The sequence below is a fragment of the Corvus kubaryi genome, unplaced genomic scaffold, assembly GCF_017639235.1.
Source record: "Corvus kubaryi isolate FWS band 111438036 unplaced genomic scaffold, C.kubaryi_AGA036_p1.0 37396, whole genome shotgun sequence".
In the NCBI taxonomy this organism is placed as follows: domain Eukaryota; kingdom Metazoa; phylum Chordata; class Aves; order Passeriformes; family Corvidae; genus Corvus; species Corvus kubaryi.
In genome coordinates, this window is record NW_024581135.1 from 30,613,616 (window position 1) to 30,636,933 (window position 23,318).

Consider the following 23,318-nt stretch of genomic DNA (forward strand, 5'->3'; position numbering starts at 1 on the left):
CGGCACCTGTGCCCGCCCCGCAGCCCCTGTGCGCCCCCGGCCACGGCGCTCCTGCCCCGCCCGCGGGCAGCGCGGCCGCCGCGCCTCAGCGCCCGCACCGGCCCTGCCATTTAAAGTAAGGGAAAAAGGGGGAAAAAACACCCAGGCGGAAAGCCGCCTCCCATTGGCTTCTCCTCCTTTAAATCCTCCTCCCCCTCTACTCGGCCCTAGTGAGGCACATCTGGAGTGCTGTGTCCAGGTCTGGGCTCCTCAGTACAAAAACAAGAGGAGCTACTGGAGAGGGTGCAGCGGAGGCCACAAAGATGATGAGGGATCTCTCTTACAAGGAGAGACTGCGGGAGCTGGGCCTGTTTAGTCTGGAGAAGAGAAGGCTGAGAGGGGATCTCATCATTACATATAAATATCTCAAAGGCAGGTGCCAAGAGGATGGTGCCAGACTCTTCTCAGTGGTGCCCAGCAACAGGATGCGGAGCAATGGCCACAAACTAAAACACAACAAGTTCCACCTCAACACGAGGAAGAACTTTACACTGAGGGTGGCAGAGCACTGAAACAGTTGCCCAGTGAGGTCATGGAGTCTCCAGTGACATTCCAAACCCACCCGGGTGCATTCCTGTGTCCCCTGCTCCAGGTGACCCTGCCTTGGCAGGAGGGGTAGACTGGATGATCTCCAGAGGCCCCTTCCAACAAGCCTAACAATTCTGTGATTCTGTGAAATGTAGAAAAGCATGCTCAAAGAATAGCGTTGGCATATAAAAGCTTAGGGCCATTGCCATTTCGTGTTCCACTCAGCCCTGTGACAGCACTGAGGTGCCAAAACACGTTGAGCATGCAAGGACTGGTGAGTGTTAAAGCAAAGAAAACAGTGGGAAAGACTGGGGAAGAGGCCTGGGTGATGCATCTCTGATTTTATCCTGTCAGGCAGCATCAAATCATGTACAACCACAGAGAAGTATTAATTATACCAAAGCTTTTTAGGAAACGTCCCCATTCCAAAAGAAAGCTTCCAGAATGAAGGAGATGAGCGACCTAAAATAACATTTTCAACTTTCAAAAATAAAAGCGATGCTAAAACTGAAAACTATTTCATAAGAGAGGCTGCAAACAGACATCCTGGGTAAAGCATTCCTGTTTTGGGGGAGTTCTTGACACCCAAACTACTGCACAATACACACGAGCATGCCTGGGCATCACCTCTGGGAGGCTGTCACAGAGCTCACACCTGGCTGGGGCTGGCAAACAGCACCCCAGGACTTGCAGAAGTCTCCTGGCCCTGAGAGTGACAGGCGTGGGGACACGAGGCTCATGCTGGGCCCTGGCTTGTCCTGTGGCAACAGGCTAAAAGCCGGGGTGCCGCAGGGCTGGGCACTGTGCTCATGCCCCTCACTGGAGTTAGCACTCGCTTTCAGTGCCTGTGCTGAGCTGGGGCTAAGTCTTCCCATCTATTTAGGCAACAGTTTTATAGAATCAGAGAATCATTTAGATTGGAAAGGACCTCCAAGATCATCAAGTCCAACTGATAACCCAGCACTGCCATGTCCACAGCTAAAATATGTCCCTTAGTGCCAGAGCTACAAAGCCTTTAAATACCTCCAGGGATGATGACTCCACCACTGCCCTGGGCAGACTGTTACAATGCTTGGCCACCCCTTCGATGAAGGAACTTTTTCTAATATCCAACCTAAACCTCTCCTGGCACAACCTGAGGCTATTTCCTCTGGATCTATTGCTGCTATGTGGGAAAAGAGGCCAACCCATCTCACTACACCCTCCTTTCAGGTAGTTCTAGGGTGCAATAAGGTCTCCCCTGAGCCTTCTTTTCGACAGACTAAACACCCCCAGCTCCCTCAGCCCCTCCTCATATGACTGATTCTCCAGCCCCTTCACCAGCTCTGTTGCCTGTTCTTGGACACGCTGCAGCAGCTCAATGATTATTGCCAAGCAGGTTTCCAATTGTCAAGCCTAATTCTAATTGTCAGGTAGGTTTCTAACACATTTCCAGTCAGTCATGGGCCTGCCAAGGAATCTCTTGCAGCATTTTCAAAGCCGAAGGCAACACTACACTGGTAACATCAGTCAAAAGAAACACCACTGTAACTGTAGCTGCTGGTCACAGATCATCCATTGCACTACTGTGATCATGTCCTGAAGGGACTGTGCAGGGCTGGGAGAGCCAGAGGATGCACAGGTGCAGAAAAACAGGAACAACATCCCTCTGGTCTCCAACAGCTGGGAACCCTCCCTAGCCTGGAAAGCTGGGAGACTGGAAGCAGGCAGCCACCCCTGTATACCTCCACCAACAAAATCCAGCAGCTCCTTGTACGAAAGGGTTGCTGCTACAGCTGTTGTGACCACCCAACAACAGCACACAATATTACACTCATTACTTACAAACAGTCCACCTGTGAATTAAAAACCCCATATATTTTACTAATTACTGCCTTCGGAGCCCAGAGAAAGCATTGTGCTGACAAGTGCTGTGCACAGGGTTTGTACACACTGCGTTTGCTGTGTCATTTCATCCAGCTCTAATGGGAACTATGCTCCCTTAGAGACCAAAGGAAGGGTTTCTGGGGCTGGGTTGCAACAGGAGACCTAAGCTCGACCCTCAGCAGCAGTTCCCAGGGCAGGCAACCTCAGGTGCACATCAGCTCCAGATCCTCACGTGTGATTTTTAATCTGACAAGATCCCCAGCCAGGATTAAGCCCCTTGGGCACTAAACACGTGCTGCAAGTGTTTGCAAGGGCAGGTCTGAGGAGCTCGACCCAAAGCCTGTTAAAGCTGGTGACACTGTGCCCTCTGATTTCAAGGAGCTTTGACTTGGGACCTGCTGACCTGGGTAGATTGTGTGCAGATGTTTCATTACTGTTTTAGGTCACCTGTAGGTGGCTGGAGGAGAAAATCAAATAAACTCCTAGCCCTGAGAATTAAAAACAAGATGAAGTATTGGAAAGGCATGGTTACCTTGCATTAACACACTGGTATTATTACAACAGTGATTTTTAAACTATCTCCTGTTTTTTAACAAGAATTTAGTAACTAAATTATAAATATCTTTGTATAGGTTTATGGCTACTGTGCTCTTTATTATTCTAGCCCGGTTTCTAATGCAAGGCTCTACTTTTAACTTCAGCTTTTAATGAATGCAGCTCCCACTGAGCAACTTGGAGCTGTAGGGCAGACATTCCACAGGCTGCCTTCCTCTGCATGGCACAGGCTGCAAGCACAGCTGGTACCTGACTGGATCACTTCATTGCATCCCAATAGATAATACCCTGGTCCTGGTGCACTGCTCATCTCTTGTGTCACGACCCAAAACAAGCCTTGTCTTGAGCAGCCGCACCTCAGTGTGATGTGGCAGGGACAGGAAGCTAAGGAGAGGGAGAGACATGGGATGAGAATCTCGAGCCTGTATTTATTTCTGGGTGCCAAAACAGATTTAATATTTTATTAGCTGTGGAGTTTGTAAGACAGCTGATTATGTTGGGCTGAGGCAAAGCAGTCAGTGCTTTTAAATGCAGAGCATCCATTTGAAATGACTACCAAAGGCACAGGCCAGGCAGTCGATGAAATATTTAGATCGTAAAGCATTTCAGTGTGCAAGGCTGGGGTCAGACCTGGGCGCTGTGATGTTGAAAACCACAATACCCAAATCTGAGGTGCCCCAGCCCCAAAATGGAGGCCTCAGAGGTGCAGCAGTTGCCCATGGAGTAGGGCTATGGGACTTCAAGTTCTCCTACCCCCTGCCCGGGTGCAGGAACCCTTGCTGGGCATGAACTGGTTTGGGAGAACACAGGCATCAAAGCCTTTCCTGAGACTCAACTTGCCAGAAAGTGCTGCCTCTTGCACCCCTCTCCTGAATTTCAGTGGCTGAAAGCATTTTCCTGTAGGGGTAAGGAAGGCACTCTCCCTTCAGAAGAAGTTGTTTTGAAGCAAGTTTGACTTTTTGTTGTCACAAGATCTGATATATATTTTATTAGATTTTTTTTATTAGTTACTTGCTTATTGGAGTTTGCTAGATCTTCCTATAACATGGTCCAAATCCTCTAAATTCTTCGCATGCCCTGCTCTGTGTGCACATCTTCACCCCAGAGTGATGTGGATGCAGCATCAATACATCTGCAACAGAGGAAACTGCTGCAAACTGAACCACAGAAGCCAGGGAATGGTGTTAGCATTGGTACTGCTGGAGTGGTACCCAGACTGGATGATAGCTATGCTGAAGCTTCAGAGGAACTTGGGTAAGAAACTACTAAACTACTTCTTTTGGGTTAAAATTTGTCACTTAACAACCTCTGCACCAGATAGCAAAGTTGTAATGAGTTTGTCCAAGGGTAACAGAAAAAATGAAACCTGGTTTCTGCCTCCCTCTGATACAATTTCACAGTTCCTGCCCTTGCCCTTCCATCTGCTACTCTTCACAACTCCTCCACATCTGCAAACCCTTCTCCAAGACTTCAACTCCTTCTCTCTGTCCCATAGACCCACAATAACCCACTCTCATTTCTGGACTACTCATGTCCCCTTCTGCCTGGCAATACCTCAGCTCCCTGCCATTTCTCCTGTGCGCAGTTTACAGTAACCCCAGCTTTCTTCCACATCTTCTGACCTGAGTTGTGTGGTTGGCCAGGTGGCAGCAGGAGCACATGCTCTGGCTTTGCCATTGTGCTGCCTGGATGGTCAGTCCTTCAGTCCTGCACACCACAGATGCTGGCTCAGATTCTCCCTGCCTTCCCGACAGAAAGCAGAGAAAATACAATCATTTTTCCCAAGCAGTGCTTAAGTTCATTTAAGAACCCACTGACAAGGAATGTGGCATTCAAAAAAGGGCTACAAAACTCCATGGATTTATCCAAATCCAAATGCCAACTCAATCCCTCATCAGAGGTCACTGGCTGAAACACTTGCTCTGTTTCTCAGTTCATTTTTTTAACTATACACTGGTACTAGGGAGGGCTTTACTGAGGCACAGATTTCTAATTCAGCTGAAGAGTTAAAGGGAAGCCATGACAAGCACTCTCTGCCCCAGGTGTTCCCCCCAGCATGCCCACAGCCACATGGTGACTTTACAAAATCTATTTATACGTGCAGTAATCCACTATTGGTACGGGTTGGAAAATGTTGCGCAGTCTGAGAAGAATCAATATGGAGTCTAAAGAGCTAGAAAGCCCTGAAGATTTTTGTTAGTAACTAAAATCTCCTAATAATCCAAAAGCCTTGAAGTTATACCTGTTATGCTGCGAATACCTTGTAATAAGTACTTAGGTAGAGTTTCAAAATCAAACCCATGATGCAAAGCAGGTCACTGCAACACAGCTTTATAGACTAAGGAACCTCCATCTAAACAAAGGCTCTATTTTCAAAAACTCTGTGCCTGGGAAAGGTGTTCCTTTCCTCAGCTATGGATTTTTCTTTTTTTTTTACCTAATTCTTCTTTCATTATACACTGCTCTCAGCTGCTCTCGCTGTTCTGCGTAGAACTGAGATTTACCAAAGCCTTTTCTCAGAGCTTTTATTTTCTTAGAATATTTCCTTCTTGTTTGCAACCAGGTTGATTAAAAGTAAGGACAAATATGATTGCAGGATACCCAAGCACATGCCATGGAAGTCACTCAGTGCTGCCCTAATTTTCAACTCTGTTACTACCAAAAGTACATGACAGTGGGGATTGCACAATTGCTCTAAACCTTAGGGCACAACATTGATTTCTATGTCATGATTATTTTTGGAATGTGCCGTCCTCCTGCTTTCAAAAAAAGGTTTGATAGTTTTTAAGTTAAAATATAACAGAATATAGATATAAAGCCTAATTCCACTTTCTTGTATGAAGAGATCCTGAATATTTAAAATAGGTTTAGCCCATTGCTATTAGTTTTAATTCTTTTGGTGTTAGTTGGATGTGCATGTACTGCTATAACTCAAAGAAGAAACACAAAATCAGTGTATGCACTGAATTCTGTACCCATTAAAGAACCCCCAGCACTCTGTGATTATCACTATGAGACATTTGGGGAAGGACTTGGTTTGGTTTTTTTTTTTTTTTAATTGATAAAATATCCCATTTAGCAGCAGAACTTGAAGAACATGCTCAGTTTTACTCATGTACTTACACTTCAGTGTATCCTGCAGGACTTCATTGGATAGGGGCTGAGTTGCAGAAATTCATTTCATCCAGTCAGCAACATCTGTGCAAAGATATTTAGAACTGCTTAAACCATCATATTTGCAAAATTTTCCATGAAAAAAACCAACATTATTTACTTAGAATTTGCCTAGATGCTTAAAAATTTGCTAAAAAATAATTATGACAAAGTTACACTATAAAGGCACTCTGCTCAAAAAAAAAGAGATGGAATAGGTGGGTATTCTTGTCTCCCATAGAACAACCTATACTTACCATCAAAGTAAAAAAGAAGAAACCAGAATCACAGAATCATTTAGGCTGGGAAACTGCTAAGATAATCAAGAAAATAAATGACACATTTCTACACAGCACAAATGTTTATTCAACTGACTGTACTAGTTGTTAGATGCTTTTGTTTCCATTTGCATAATTAATCCAGAAATCATTAGAAAGTTTGTAGTGGAAATCCATTTGGGCAATTTTAGGAATCTTTAAAACAAAATCTGTGCTCTTGGGGATTTCCAGGTTTTGTGTCCTGGAACAGAGAGTGGTGCTGACTCCTTAGGACTCTCCAAACTCTCCCCAAGGGCAGTGAGATCAGTGTCTCTGAGTAACCACAGAGCAAAGACACCCAAGGAATTCAGAAGCAGCCAAAAAATTGAGCACTAATTCTCACTGGAGATGACAGTTTTCTGGAAGAGTGGAATTTCTTCCAGCAGGAGGAGATTGAGCATTTCAGCTAAGGAATACTCACTGGCAGTGAGCCCTGACCTGGGCCCTGCAGTAACAGAGGAGTGCACCCTGTTCCCCACACACAATGGCCTCAGGCCAAGGGCTGATCTTGGGGCCACAGCAATAATTAGGGGTGTTTTTTTCTAAGAAACCTTTCTTCATGATGGCTCCTTCTGTGGTGCACACAGAAGCCGAGTGCTAAATCACCACAGCAGCACTGCACATTCATCATGGAGGAAAACTGAAACAGCAGCAACAAACCCCCCCAGGAGCTCTGCCTGGGGAAGAGGCAGCTATTGCTTTTTTTCAGTCTATTTATGAAACTGAAGACTGTGTTTGGCAGGAGGTCAGCAGTGAGTCTGAGCATACATTGACTATGGACACACCTGGCTTCTGCCACGCCACAGCCTGAGCAGCCCTGGTGTGGTTTGCACCAGCCTGTGCAGCCAGGCACTTACCTCCTGGTGAGCAGAGACCATCCTTACCCTGTGCACAGGGCTGGAAAACATAAATAGATACAACAAATACCAAATCTTATTCACTTTTTTTTTCAAATAAGGCAGTATACCAGCCACAGAAATATTCCTAATTTATATGCAAGTCCTCTTTTACTTAATTTTTTATCAGTACCTAACAGCACTAAGGCATGAAGCCTAGGCAGACATGCAAACTGCAGCCCTGGAAAACCCAGGCAGCAGCACAGCAAGAGGATTAACCAAGCATGAGGCATTAGAATATTGCAAAGAGGATCAAAGGAGATTTGTGACTGAAAAGCCACCCACCAGAATTACAGTCAGCTGAGAAGCCGGACAGAGAAAAAAGCGGGTAAATGTTTTGCATTTAGATCTCTCCTAGAATAAACTCAAACTTTGGGATGTGCACTGCAATACACCACCAGATCAGGCTTCCCTGTGACATAGAGCTGCAAACAAAGCCATCTTCTTTCTACACTGAAAATTATAGCTTCGTGACAGTCAAATATTAGCTGGAAAAAAGCAAGAATCATGTTGAAAGACGATTGCTGGCACGCCTAAAACAAAGAGCCCTGAGGGCACCAACAAAGCAGTAGCTGTACAAAAATTGCCACACAAAAGGAAACAATACAGAGAAATAAGAGGAATGTAAGGCCCAATCTTGCCATAACATTTCCTTCTCCAAAATAAAAATCACTGTCAGGGCTCCTGCTCCAAAAAGATACTAAAATTAATCATTAAACAGGAAATTGCCTCCCAGCAGAGATAAAGACAGACATCACTGCAGGCGAGGTTGTGGATCAGCAGAACAGTGACACTCTAAAACCCTGCTCCCCCAAATTTTGTAACATCTGTGGACGTTAATGTACTTAATGTAGAGAAGTCGTATGTTTCAGAGGAATGTTGTACCAACATCTGTACCTTCAAATTTCCACACTGAGATCAGCATTATGATGAGCAACAACTCCTCCCTTTTCCTCCCCCTCTGCCTTGCTTTCACACCTTGCTTTGGCTGCACCTGCCTTTATATCCATCCACAAGTCTTTCCTTCCTCCTACTTTCTTCAGATCCATCAGGAGAGAGGAGGGTATGAGCAGCCAGGTGGGTGTGTGGCTGTTAACTGAGCTTAACCCACCACATTATTTCATCCCAGCTTTGCTCATAGTAAGTCATCCTGCCCCTAAGAACTAATTCATCCCCTAAAACATATTCTTCGTGTGTTTTTAGGGACTAGGCTAAAGATGATGAATGGGTGTGAAATTGAGAGTTTTTCCTAGTACCTGTAGTAAGTCCCCAAACCATGTTTCTCTGTGAGACCAGTTTCTCCTCCTTGAAAGATTAAGCACTACAAACATGTGAAAGGGTGAACTCTTGCTGCCATAAGAGCAGTGGTGATGGCTTTTGCTGCTTTAAGAGCCTGGCCCACTTCTCTCAATCTTCCTTGAGGGCAGGCATGCATCCCCCCCAACTCTCAGGGATATCACAGGCAGCCTGTGGAGAGACCACCAAAGACTGCTCCTGTCATGCAGTCTGAACTGCTCAGTGCCCTAATGAGGTGGGCAATAAAACTGGCTTCCTTTGAGCACAGGGCAAATGCATTTTCAAATAGGAAATGAGACAGAAGATGCCTTAGGAAGAAGCCGGGGTAGTGACTCCTTCAGAGGATACATTAAAGCAACGACAGGGGACTGAAGGATACAGATGCTGAGGAATCACATCCCTCGGGGAGATTTATGGATGACTGAATTTGAGCTACTGCTGCTGCTGAAAACTTCCATTTCCCTAAATTGCCTTGCTGACTGAGATCAAGCCCTCTGTACACTTTTTCTCATACACCAACATCACCTTTTGCAGCACAAATGGAAAATAAATTCTTTTATAAAGTGTCTTGGGGTGACTTTATGATGTGTATCCCCTATTGCTGCTTTATGCCCAGAAATTAACTTTGTGCCTTTATACGGAACCTGGCGGGGGAGGGCTGGTTGTAACCTGTTTTCTATTGGAGGATATTTTTCCTCCAAATTTGTCCAAACCGGCACATAAAGTCACAAAATGACTTCATCTGTCACTGAAATGAGAAGATGAATTTGAAATTAATTTTCAGAAGAGTCTAATTTACCAACAGTGTCATCATGATTACCTCACATACTAAATATTTTGATGTCTCCAGACATTATTCAATACCCAAATGTTCTAATTGTCTTATCTGAGATACCATCCAATATTAGATGTCCTTTCCACTTTATCACGAGGTTTTCAGCTGCATCATCTTCAAATCAGACAGGGAAGTTTATGACATTATATAGATCAAATAGAAAGATGCAAAAACATTTTTTGGAGGTTGTAACTAGAAATATTATCTATAACCACATAACAGCAAAGAAGCAAATAATGAATTTCATTAAGTCTATAGGTAGATCCCTATACACATAACTTTGCAATTTGATTTCAAGAAGAAAAAAAAAACTTTTAACATTGAAAAAGTCATTTATTTGGGGGAACACAACTGTCTTGAGGACATCATGAGCAAGTGGAACACCTCTGCTGAAATAAATGTCAGTCATGGATAGTCTGTGTAATGGTGACGCTGCGAGACTCAACAGAGCATGAGCTCACATTTCAGGGGCCCTTTTGGACTAGAGTTCTTCAAGTCTCATTTTTCCCAATTTCTCATTAATTTTATGATATCCATTCCTACCTTTAATATAGCAGTGGCAAGAATATTTCAGTTGGAATATGGAGTTAGATGGCATAAGCTTGCTACACATTTACTTCATTAAGGCAAGGCTTTGAAGAAAAGCTAATCTTGAGCGCATATAAAAAAGTTTTTATGACTAAAAAGACTCAAAGTATTTGATCTGTTAATATGCATAATTCTAAACAAGCCATTGCAGCTAAAGATTAGCTACTGCTAAAAAAATCTAGAAACTGAGATGGCATGATTTGAATAGTAAAGGGTTTGTGGAATAAGCTTTGAGACAGAATAACATCAGGATTAATACCTAGGTTTTAGTGTTAATTGAGATATAGCATTCACCTTTGACAGGTGGTGGGTGCACTCATAGGTTTGGGACTGGCAGAGGCTGCTGAGCTAAGCCAGGGCTGGAGCTAGGGTCAAGTCAGACCTACAATACACTGCCAGTATGCCCTGATAGGTGATGCCTAAGCATTGGGTTAGGCAAAGACAAATAGGGTTTAGACTGGAGGAAAACTTGGATCTAAGGCAAAATCTTGTTTATAGAAGCCTGCCAAAAAACAACCAAGGCTACAAAATTTATCCATGGATGTTTAATGGCGGTAGCTCCAACCTCCATCCATTTTCCAGCAAGCTCTGGCTTACAAAAGAGCACACCTCGGGCAGTATGAACTGATGCTGGTTTTGTTATACAAGCAGAAGTGCACGTGAGAAAAATGTGATGAGTATTATATGAGAATTAAACCTCTCTGGATCAGCACTGGGCTGTTGTAAAGTGCAGACACCAAGAGGCATCAGACATACTGTATCGCATTGGTTTGGGATGTGGCCCTAAGTTTTAACAAGGACAGATATGCACAGACATACACACAGAGAGAGTTTTGTACCCTAATAATCTATGATCCAGTAGCTCATAAAACTAGAAAATGCCTTGGAGGGAGTTTCAGTATGATATGGTTATATTTTGATAAAGTAGTTAATATAGGAAAGTAATACAATCTCTGAGAGAAAAACGGGCTACAAAAAATCCAGGAAGGCCATTCTAATGCAGGTGGTCTGCCAACAATTCTATAGCTTAATACTAACTTGAATAACTTCTCACTCTCTTTCTGGCTGTCCCTTCTTCCCCTTGCCTTCAAGTCAGAAGTCTTTTTGATGCTGAATTAAAGATTGTTCATATCACACAGTTCAAAGTTCAAGATCCTGCTTGTATGCGGCATGACCTCTTACTAGCTGGAAAACTTTACTCAAATACAGGCTCTGTGATGAGAGGCCAACTACTGGATGCAGTTTCCACAGCAAAATTTGTGTCACTTAGCTTCAAAACAAGCCTGCATTTAGTGAACTAAAGGAGTTGTTCAGTGGCACAGCTAAGAGCTCACAAACACACACAGTCTGACAAATTCTTTTCAGCCAGCGTCAACAGTATCCACATACAGACAGGCATTTCAAGCCTCAGTTCTTCTGAATCAGACAGGATGAATCAGGATGAATAGTTTCAGCCAAAGAAGAATATTTTGTGTTTTTATCCATCTCATCTAGGAACAGCATCACATACTACTAGTAGATATATAAATAACTGCTAACTGCCTGCAACCTGTACCATTTGCCACTTCCATACCCAGCTGCCTGCTAACAGAGGTCTCACTGGGGCACTGTCTTGGAACACCATACATTCTGTTCTCACAACTGTCCTCCAAGCAGAAAATTAGATTTACTTTTGAACAGTGGGGAAATGAGAGACAATGAGGGGGAATGGGTGTGGAAGTTTGGAAAATGTGTAGGCTCACCGTATGTGTGCAGTGAGGAGCTGTGCAGAGCGATCTGAGCCAGTGCTGCACAAGCCGGGCCATGGCACTGGGCACAAGGAATCGTGTTGTGCCGTATGGCTGTGCTGCAGTGACAGCAGGGATGTGTCACCTCCCTCGGAGCTGGCTCCAGTGCCTTAGCAGAGCTTTGCTTCGTGGGTGCATGGCCAGGAAGCGGGTGGGCCAACAGCTGCCGGAGGCGGTAGGAGGAATACAGTCCCTGATCAACTGTTAGTGCTCGTGGTGCCACTGCTGCTGGGCGGGAAACACCAATCTGTCCATGGTGACCCCAACAACTCAGAGAACAGAACCAGAAAATTGGCTCTTCAGTTTGCCATAGTGACTCCATAGAGCAAGATTTCATATAATGAAGAGATGAATCCATATTTGCGTGACAGAATTATCGATTATTTCAGTAGAGCCAAGACCCAAGTTTTAATATTCTGAAACCAAATATGATCCTTTGAGCTTCATCAGTCACCTTTCTCTATACCAAAAAAAAGATCCTAGGCCCCTCCATCTTGTTTATGGCTGTAAACAATTTGCTATCCAATTTACTACTGCCTTGATTTTAATTAATAAAGGAGTTCATAAGATTTTTTCTTCTAAAGTCTTTGGACAGAATTGATGTAAAATATACTAGATAGAGACCTGCTATAAGTAAAAATAATTTTGAATAAAGATATATCTATTGAATTCACTTCTGAGATTCCCTTCAGGCTTACAATACAAGCACTCTATTCCAAACATAATGACAGGCACGATAAATTAATGACTTGTATTTATGAATACAACATTATTTCATGGATAGCACATACATACTTATCACATCATACTGTCATAGTATCTGTTTGATGTTCATATAAGGGCACAGTTAAGAAGAGAGTGTTCATCACCTTTTTATTAAGGTGACAAAAAAATGAGAACCATCTCTCACTTGGAAGAAGCTTGTTTGGAAATAATTTGAAACACTAGCCCTCTCAGGAGATGCAGCAAAAATATCTCTTCTATCATCTTACAAGAGTAGCCTGTGAGCCACGTTAATCATCTCGGACTGAAATTTATAACAACATATGGAAGACTTGCCTCACTATTATTAGAAGTTGCAAGTTTCATATGTGTTCGTCAACTAATTTAAGGGTCACTCCTGCTTCGAACATTATACCCCAAGTAATAAGTGCTATAACAGGTCATTTGCATTCAGGAAATTATTTTTGGAAGAAGCTCCTGCTTGATGCAAAAGGGCAAAGGACACTGGAAACTAAAGTCAAGAATTTAGTTCTCTTGGACCCTGATCCCCACAGCTTTTGCAGGTCCATATGATCTTTTAATTCCGTTTCAAAGGATTTTGATAACATTGCCTTTGGAATATTTTGTCTTTAGTGATATTTTTCCAGGTTTTATTAGTATTTACTCATGGCTTTGTGTATGTGCTTCTTAAAGAACAGAATCGCACACAAGATTTGGTCTCTTCAACCAGCACTTGACTTTTTTGCACTTTTCCCATGCTTCAAATTTATTATTTCATCCTTAGATGGAAGAAAGCCACTTCATGCTATAACATCTCTGTTTGACTCTGTCAGTATTATGGGCATGAATAAAGAATTTAGTGAAAAGCTGTCTCCATCCTTTTGGGGATTGATACAGCTTCTCAGCTCTCCCTAGCAGAAAACTACAAGCAAGGTTTTGTGCTCCGCCCTGCAGTGAATTTGATGGTGTTAGAAATGTTTACGTAGGCATGTTGATGATGATACCATTGCACTGCAATAGTATCCATACCCCACCCTCTTCCCCAAAATCAAAATCCCCCAGGCTCAGTCCTACAGCCATGAAAAGATATTTTGGAAGGTTCTCGGCCACTTCCAAAAGTCGCCACTGAGCATCAGTCAAGTGAACAAAGCCTGTTTATTTAAGCTCTGAAATACTTTTTTTCCCTCATAAATTTTCTTTAAATATAGTCATGCTGCTCCTACACGCAAGCATACAGCAGATGGAAAGTAAATTTATTCTAGCTTATTTCCTGAACACTGAGCATGCAGCAGGCAAAATCATAGGTGGTGGTGTATACACTGGCTGCATGATACACCACTGGGTAGTAGTAAAAACGATACTATATTTTACTTTTACCCTGTGAGAAGTAGATTTCAGATCTTCTAGAGGAAATCAAATCTCATCTTTGAAAAATTTTGTGTTCTTATCCACTGTTAAATTACATTTAAGGGATGTCACTGACAGAAGTATTTAGTATTCTAATTATCACCCCAGTAAACTTAAGTGCAGTATTCAAAACTATTGCATGATTAAAAAAACCTTAATAATACATTGTTTGCACAAATTAAACCTATGCAAATTTCTTTTTAGATTCAAGACATTTCCATGTCAATGAAGTAGCCAGAACCACCCAAAGTGGAATAATTTAGAGCTGCTTTTTAAGAGCCACAGTTCTCATGAGGTTTGGCCATAGCTAAATGGGAAGCACTTTGGGAAAAATGCTTCTGTTCTGCCTTCCAGTCAGACAAACCTGTGAAGCAAACTGTTCAGCTGGGAGCACTCAGGCAGCCAGAGGAACAATTGAATTACCTGCAAGGCTTACAGGGTTTCATGTTTATTATTATTTTAAAGAATTGTTATTATTTAAAGAGAATGCCACTGTGGATAGCTTAATTAAAAACTTCTCTTCAACATGCAGCTGGGTTTTTTTGTAACTTCCAAATACAGGTGTGTAGAATGAGTAAATATAAGACAACTCCAGTTTATCTACATCTGTATAATCTATATGTTACCTTGCTAGAAATATTGTAGACAGTTGCAGAATATTGTTGATTACTCCATCTTCAAAGAAAGAAACTCCATGCAGAGTAACCCTAGAGAGACAAAAATGATACAGAGCTGAAGCACCAATACCAAAAAAGCAGAGCTGTTTACTATAGAAAAAAAAGAACAAGATAAATTATCTAAAGTTATGCATGGTACAGAGAAGGCAGATAAGAAATCACTGATTTCTCATAAAAATAAATTTAAAAAAAAGAGAGTACAATAGACCATATAATGGAATGGAAAGAAAAGACATTTCATATGGGTTAAAAAGACAATACCTAATACATAGAGAGCCCACAGGAAATGCCACCATTATAACTGATTTAGAGCACCCAGATCTACTGCAGTGTGCACCTCAAAGCTTGGAAAGGATTTTTGATCACAGGCTTTGACACTAAAGCCAGTCCTTAGCAGAGCTCAAGGTGTGATGCAGTAGATTATTTTGCAGGCTTGCTGAGATTTCTTGAGGATTATACAGTTTCCTAGAGTCCATGATTTTGGTAATATAACAAAGGACCTGGTTATATTCAAACAGGTACATGTTATCTCTGATTTCACAGCCTCAGCCAAAATTGGTGGGTTATTAATTAAACAGCAGAAAACAGAAAAGCACATATGTCATAGAACATGCAGCTTAAAGACAGTTTTCCTGGAAAACAAGACACTGGTGAAAACCTGAAGAGAGAATGGAGAGATAAGAGAGGTGAGATCAGGTCAAGTTACAAAGTTTGCATTCCCTGTAGCCATGTTTCCCTTCATACCTCTGGATAAAGCCCTTTGAATGTGATGAAAAAGAGGCCCATAAATTCTGAGGAATTAGCAATTAGTAAGCACAGAAATATAAATCAACTGAATGTTAATGCTTAGGACACTAAATGGCTGAATTAGATCCAAGAATACAACCCTGAGAGTCAGCAATGAGATATTGAAAAGATATTTGCGTTACATCTTTACAAAAGCAGAGGAACCTTACCAGGCTTGTTTGAATTGGAATAAAAGCAACCTCAATTCCTGGCTCCCAAGGATTTTACCATATGGATGCAAAGCCTGCTCTGGAGACGTGACTCCTCAGACACTCTCAAGAACTGCCCCAACCCCATTAGCTTTTTGGTTGATTACAACTCATTAAGAAGATTTGTGTTTTATCGTGGTCTTCTCTTTAAACACCTGCTCTTACTCTACCCTTTGTAGAGTGCCACAAAAGATTTTCGCAGGAAAACCCCAAACCAAATCCACTCTATTTTATAGCAGCTACTGCAGTTGTTGCAAATTTGCAAATGGAGTACCTGGATGCAAACTGTGATGGATATTTTCCCCTGTGCTCTAAACCAGTGTAGATAAGACAAAATAATTTCAGTTCTTTAGCCATGTCTCAGACCAACCTTCATCACCAGCTCAGCTGAGGTAGTGCCAGTGTATTTGGGCAAGCTGGTTCCAGCTTCTCATTTTTTCCCTTGCCTTTGCTTCCCTCCTTGGCACTTCTCAGGAATAAAAAATGTGAGGAAAGTGTCTCCCAAGGCAAAGCTGGAAAGTGTACTTGTCCTCAGAGGAAATCTGACTTCCCCCCAGATTAAAGCCTAAATAATACACTCCAAGCTCAATTCACTGCTGGAAGATGGAAAAATATTTGTTTATCATCACCACAACCTGCAGCTGGGAGAAGAGGAACCACCATTCTCATGCTCCATAGCTGTTACTTTACAAACCAGGCAGCTGCAGACCGTGTGTTGGTCTCCTCTAATCCTCCACAAATTCCCGTGATTGGGAATGCTTGTGCTGTGTGTTCTTGTGCTGTCTGCTTTTATGCTGAATGAGAAACTCCATGGGGACCATGCTGTGAGAAAGCCAAAGTGGAAACACCCCCTTGTACCGTTGGCTGATTTTTCTTATTCTGTACAGAAAGAGGAAAAGTTTGGCCAGGGCACCACAACCCTTCTCATGTGAGGCGATCCTTTGGTGCATTTCTGGCAAGGGTGTGGGCTCCCTGACTGCCCTTCCTTCCAGCACAAGCATCCAGTCAGCCATGCTCTGGTCCCAGTGCCTGTTACTTTCCCAAGGAAGGAGGATATGTGATTTATATACTGCAGATGCCAAACACACTCATTTGAGAGGAAAGAGGTGCACAAAGCATGATGGGTGTGTTGTAGGAACTGCATATTAATGCCAGTTCCCAAAGAGCAACTCAACCCCAATGACTGGCTCTAATGCCCCAGCTTAGGAAGATGGCTGTTTTCAGGAAGCAAAACCCTTTCCAAATGCTGCAAACACTCGGAGCATTCTGGGGCTCTAATCCTTTATAAGCTAACTAAAAAGAGCACATCTCATACCTTGCTATTTGGAGCAATTACTGACAGAGGTGACTTTCTCATGGTCTGCAAACCATGAATGACACCATTATACTGAAACACACTTTTCAATTAGATTCTCTCTGGAAAATAAAAATTAAATTCTGTGCTATGCAATGGTATTTGCTGGTACTATCCTCTGAGTTTGTACTTGCTGCACTGTTCTGTTTTACTCTGGGCTAACACAGCTTAGGGCCTTTCCAAAAACTTCTTGAAACACAGCATATCAAAATGCAAAACTAACATCCTTTCGCTTGTAATATGCTTATTTCAAAATTACTCACAGGAAAGGCTACAAAATTGCCTACCAGCTTTGCTCATTTTGTTACACTTTATTAGGCCTAAATGGCTGCAAGAACAGGAAATTTAGCCCTATGCAGCAGCAGCAATGCTCAAACTGAAAAAAAAAAGAAGCTGTTAATCTGAGTTATGATTAATAAATTACTAATTTATATCTATATCAGGTGACACTAAATGTTAGCCCAAAGTGCAAGATGTTAGCATTTTTAAGTACAGCATTCTTCCTATACGAACAGCAAATACCCATTTCATATCATTCCAGATACATACTGAAATAAGTAATTCCTTCACATTATTTTGATAAACCTTATTTCTTGTAAGAAACATTGACCATTCGCCAGGTAGCACAATTGTGGCAAGTATTTTGTGCCATTATGGTCCCCCAGATAATGCCTGATTGACTGATGTGAGGGAAGGGCTATACAGAAAGGAAATCTCATTTCTTAAACCAGCCAGTGCAATGAGAAAGCTGTTGAGCAGAAACTGCTCTTTTGCTTGAATGTCTAATTAAACATATCTATATCTATCTATATGGAATTATATGTACACAAACCATATAACTAGAGATTTACCAACACAGTAATTTTTAACACAGTTTAGGATCTAGTGAAGCAATTTCTCTCTACCAAGTTATTACTAGGATATTAAAATTTACCACACTGCTTTCTCAGAGTTACTCATATAAATCATTAGATACATCAAAGTTTAGAATTAGCAAAGCAGACAACTGCACAATTCAATAGTTACTCACTAATTCTCATTTGTTCTAGAGGCTTTGGACAGAATGACAAAATGCTTCCATTTCTTAATGTTGAGCTACTTCAGTAAACTGTAGAAAGTATAATAAAGTAATTTGATGTCGTCAATTTTATTTCCATTTTGCACTGCATTCCTAATTGTACCATCCCTCTCTTTTCATTAATATGCTCTGGAAAGCCTCAAAAGTTTGGTCAAGTGCTTACATTTTTAATTGATCATAACCTTGGCTTTTGTATGCAGCAAGCCTTTTTTCTTTTCAAAACTTCAGAAGCAATTGTGAAGTTCCTCAGATTTGTGTACTGGAAAAACCCTGGTGCAAAGTTCACTTGACATAAAAAAAGCTTTGTGTAATTATCACAAAATCAGTAGCAAATAAATAACTCTGTATCTATTAATCTGGGTATCCATGGAATATTTTTCTCTATTAGCTCTTCCAGATCTACTCACTAAAAGCCACTCTACAGCCTTCATTATACTAGGATATCTTAAAAATAATCTCTGAAGAAACAACCACTGTAATACTTCAGACTTAATATGTGATCACTGTTTTTTAAGCACCCTTTCAATTCTTTGCATAGTCAATAGAGAGTATGAAATCTTCACATGATTTCCATGAGTGTGGGGCATATATCCATGGATACAGTGATAGTCAGGCTCTTTGCTATGAAGAGTTAATCCTTAAGTAGTTTTAAATTTCTGCAGAATGGTAGAGGGGGTTGAAAGTCTGTTACTGATGGTAAAAACCCCCCAAACAGTCAACTCCCTTGTGGCTTATTCTTGTTTATCAACCAGTTGGCTAATGTTGCCAACTAGCAGGCTGGTGGGAGAGAAAAACTTGAAATCCCAAGGATAATAAACAAAAACCAAAACCAAACTTTTAAATTTTTAAAGCATCAGCCTTTAAAATTGTTAGGAATTGGAAGTGTCTCCTAGAGGAACCAGAGGCAATTCCCAAGAGAAAAGGGCAGTAAATCTAATGCTTTAGCCAGTACAGGCAGCTTTCCTTCTGTTGGTGCTCTTATGTGATGCTTCATAATGGAGCTCATAAATAGGGAACGTCTTTACTACATCAGCAGGGAGTGAACAACAAATAAGGGAAGATATAAAGGAGAGGGAGTTAAAGCTGAGTTTCTTCTTGGATGCCCCAGCACTTGTAAACAGTTGTAGTAGTTACGTGAAAATCCTCCCAAGGTACCTAATTTATTACAAAACGTAGCATTTATGTTCTTTTCCTCCAAGTGAAAATCAAATACATCAAGCAGTTTTACGCAGCCTCCGATCTGCTCTCTGTCTTCTAAAACCCCAAAGCAGCTTATGTGATTTCCTGTCTCTGCATTATTTTGTACAGCAGTTTTCATAAATACCTGGTTCTTCAGGGTCCTACTTTAAAAGAAGCAGCTTCCTCAGAAACCACAGCCTTTCGTGCCTGCATTTTCCCATAATACACTTATGACATTAAATAACTTTGTAAGGTTATATGTTTGTAATATGTCATATTTCTTCATAATCAGCTATTTTCTTAACTTTTTCCATAGGGTTATTAAAAATTTACATTAACATTAATTTTTAATGCCAGGGTTAAATCGGGTAGCCTAGCTCTCAGTAGTAAATTCAACCTTTGGTGATGAATACACCAGATTCAAAGGTGTTCTTGAATGAGTGCAGATCTGAATGTTGCTTTATTTCTTCAAGAATGTTACCGCTGCTTTTCATTCAATCCTAAAGGCACTAGGATTGTGCCTGTCTAAACCTGACCATAGATGAGCACATGGCAGAAAGGAAAGAAGTTTAATTTCACCATAATTTCATCTTATTGCTGGCATCAGATGGAATTCAGCTTCCTCAAAGGTCTTTGCTCATGAATCAGCAGGGCTGACTAACAGAGCTTTAAACTAGACTTGATGGGAGAGGGGATAACATCAAGATTGGCCATGACAAGTTGTGGGATGACATGCCAGGGTTAGAGGGATGGGATGCCAGCAAGAGCCCTGAGCTGGTGGCTCCAAGACACAGTGGCTGTGCTGGAGCACACTTCAGGTCTTGCAGAGATGAACCAGGGCACTGTGAGGCAGTCAGAACCAAGATGGAAACACCAGTGAAATACTTCAGAGCGCCCAGCTGAGGTGCCTCTACACCACTGCACACAGCGTGGGCAGCAAACAGGAGGAGCTGGAAGCCACCGTACTACTAAAAACTGTGACTTACTTGTCATTCCTCAGGTGGGACAAATGCCAGGACGGGGGTGCGGCTATTGATGCCTACAGGCTGTTCAGAAGGGACAGGTGAGGAAAGAGAGGGCGAGGGTTTGCCCTCTACATTAGGAGATGGACAGAGAGTGAAGAGCTGTCTCTAAAGAATAGCCATGAGCAGGTTCAGAGCTTATGGGGAAGAATCAGAGATGAAGTCAAGGAATGTTGTAGATAGTATCTACTGCAGGTCCCCCAATCAAGGGGAGCCTATTGACAAAGCCTTCTTGGCCCACCTACAGGAGGCATCCCATTCACAGGCTCTTGTCCGGCTGAGGGGCTTCAACCACCCTGACATGCTGGGAAAGCAACACAGTGAGCTGCAGGTGACCCAGAAAACTCCTGGAGTGCAAGGAGGATAACTTCTCTGGCCGGGTAATAGACAGCCCTACCAGGAGGGAGGTGATACTGCACCTGATGGTCACCAGTGCAAGTGAGCAGAAGAGGGAAAAAGCTTTCTTAGCCCTGTATGTTGCTATATTGCTGTGATTTTTCTTATTGCTTATAGACAAGTGGGTGTTACAGGCTGTTCCCATCCAGCCTGTGGATTCAGTAGAGGCAAAAACCACAGAGTGGGACCAAAGCAAAGGAGGCATGCAGGTCATAGAGAGGGCAGCAAAGGGATAGTTTAGGATGACAAGCCAAATCTATTCCACAAATAGCTATCTTCTGAATAAAAAAGCTAATTAATTCAGTCCATAATGGCACTGGGGAAGATTGAACAGAGCCAAATTCACTGCATTTTGCAAAACCACGTTTTCTTGTTCTTTCAGGAACATGTTAGCTTTTAACACCTTATGCATTAAAAACAAACAAACAAACAAACAAACCCAAAAAAAAAAGAGGAAAAAAAATAAAAGGAGAAAGAAACAGGAAAAGGAAAAAGAAAAAAAAAACACTTCAGAGCAGCAGCCCTCGCTTCCCAACAGATGCTGTTCCAGAACAACCCAGCAGAGGACACGCCACTCACACAAAATCACTGACCTTCTGGGGTGAAAATCCCCTTCGAAGAGCTGTGCCTTGGAGAAAATACAACCGTTTTTGTAGCTGGTGATGCCGAGAGAAAGTATTTTGGTATTTCAAACACTTTGTGCAAATGCACAAGTGAAACCTCTCCAAGCACGGTAACAACTCCTTAGAGGAATCCAAGGTTTGTTATCAGTGATGCAGCAGCTGATGCAGCTATTTTAAAAGACATTGAAGATGAAAGTCAGGATGAATGTCAGGAATTATAGGTAAAAGTAGAAATGCTACAACTATAAAGAAAAGAAAGAAAAGACAGCATCCTTTAAGAAGGGCAGAACCCTTAGAATTAAGTTAATGTTTAATAGGGCTCTTTTACAAGATATATGATAAGATACCTAGACACCTTAGCAAAGGCTGCAGAATAAAATCTTAAATACAAAAGAACTCAGAAAAACTGGAAGCTTTCACGATAACTGCACCCTTCCTTAAAAGTTTTAAGGAACTTAACATACTTCCCTATCTGTTTCTAGAGTTCATTTCAACTACTGTATCAGGCTAGTTCTGGAGCAATGTGTACTGGAACACGCAGGAGAGGAAAAAGCAACACGGTTTTTTGGCCCAATTCCAGAGGCACAGTTATGCACGGCAACAAAAAAGCTGCAGGCAGGAGGGAGATGGCCAGGAGCTGAAGGTAACCCTATACAACTTCCCCAAAGGCTATGTTCAGCAGCATCTCTTGGGCAAGCTGAGAGGTGCATCATGGGCTGAAATGGCCACAGCAGCCCTTTGCCACCAGTTTTACCTGTTTGCCCCATTTTATCCATTGCACAATTGCATACCATGGCTTGTGAGACACTCCATCCCGCAGCTTCTGAGTGGAGGAAATCATCTTCCAGAGAGAGTGACATTTTGTCCTGCTACTCAAACCACAGACCCAAATACACCTCATGGGAGACCACTGAAAATCCCAAATCGCTGAACGTTCTTGGTCTTCATGGGAAAGCCATCTGCCAGCAGGGGTTGAGAAGGAGTTGCAGTATAGCCCATCCAGATGCCAGTGTACCAAGTAATCCATTCCCTGAGCCATGCCTGCTCTTCTCCCGTGTGAAACAGGATATCTAGAACTCAGAACTGGTAAAACCAAGATGGACATATTTCTTTCTTGGCAAGCTGAAGGAATTAAATATTCATACCATCAACATATATGAAGTTGACTTCCAGAATGTTTAAAAGGTTATATATGACTACTTTCTTAGGGAAAAAAAAAAGTATAGCAAAGGACAAACTCTTTCAAGCCATTTGTTACAGAGCAGGAACTCACACGAGTTACAGCCTTCATATTTTAGTTCATGGTAGTAAGTTTAAAAGTGGCTATGCTTGCCCTACAGTGGATGCATTTACATAATGTAATTGCAATCATGTTTCCACAGGCATTTTGTTACTGCAAGAGTTCTTTCTAGGTGTTTTATAGACATGGCCTTATATCTGCTTTGTGGTTCAAAGTAATGCATTTATCTTGTGATTCCAGTGGCTAAGAGAAAGCATCTGGTGAGCTAAGACAGCTGGACTCATAGTTAAGCACTTGAAACACCCTAACTTCACTACATTTAAGTACATGTCTGAATTTTTCTATTCAAATTTCACTGTTCTAAACAAAATAACTTCATAATAATTATTTCCAGCTTATAGCAGCAAAGAAAGAGATGAGTCTAGTCCAAAAAGACTTAAAATTGAGTTTTCTATCCATTTCATTTTGCTATTCTGGAATTTAGGCTTTGTGCTGACAAAAGTGAGAGAAAAGCTTACTCAATTAGTATCTTCCACAGCAGCTCAGGAGGAATGTTATCTCTTCCTTATAAGCAAACCAGGGAGCGAAGCCAACTGGTTCAGAGGTAGGACTTGACATCAATGTAAAGAGCAATCACAGATTTACAGTGCATTTTGCAACACCTGCTTTGTTTCTTCAAGTTCTACCTTCTGAAGTGAATCAATTATGAGAACTATTTCATTTAACTTAAACAAGAGATTAAAGAAAAGTGAATTTCTGGTCCT

The 23,318-nt window shown here is 41.9% G+C and overlaps 1 protein-coding gene across 3 annotated transcripts in view; it reads right to left on the reverse strand.

Annotated features, from left to right (window-relative positions):
• CUNH2orf88 (chromosome unknown C2orf88 homolog) overlaps positions 1–23,318 on the reverse strand; it is a 41,157-nt gene that overhangs the window by 13,723 nt on the left and 4,116 nt on the right. For 2 of the 3 annotated variants that reach the window (XM_042040723.1, XM_042040714.1), the window contains exons 2-4: positions 14,617–14,697; positions 7,316–7,355; positions 6,112–6,186 (exon numbers count right to left, since the gene is read on the reverse strand). The gene's annotated coding sequence lies outside the window, so the exon portion shown is untranslated. The remainder of the gene's footprint in view (positions 1–6,111; positions 6,187–7,315; positions 7,356–14,616; positions 14,698–23,318) is intronic. The other variant, XM_042040715.1, reaches the window with a different exon arrangement.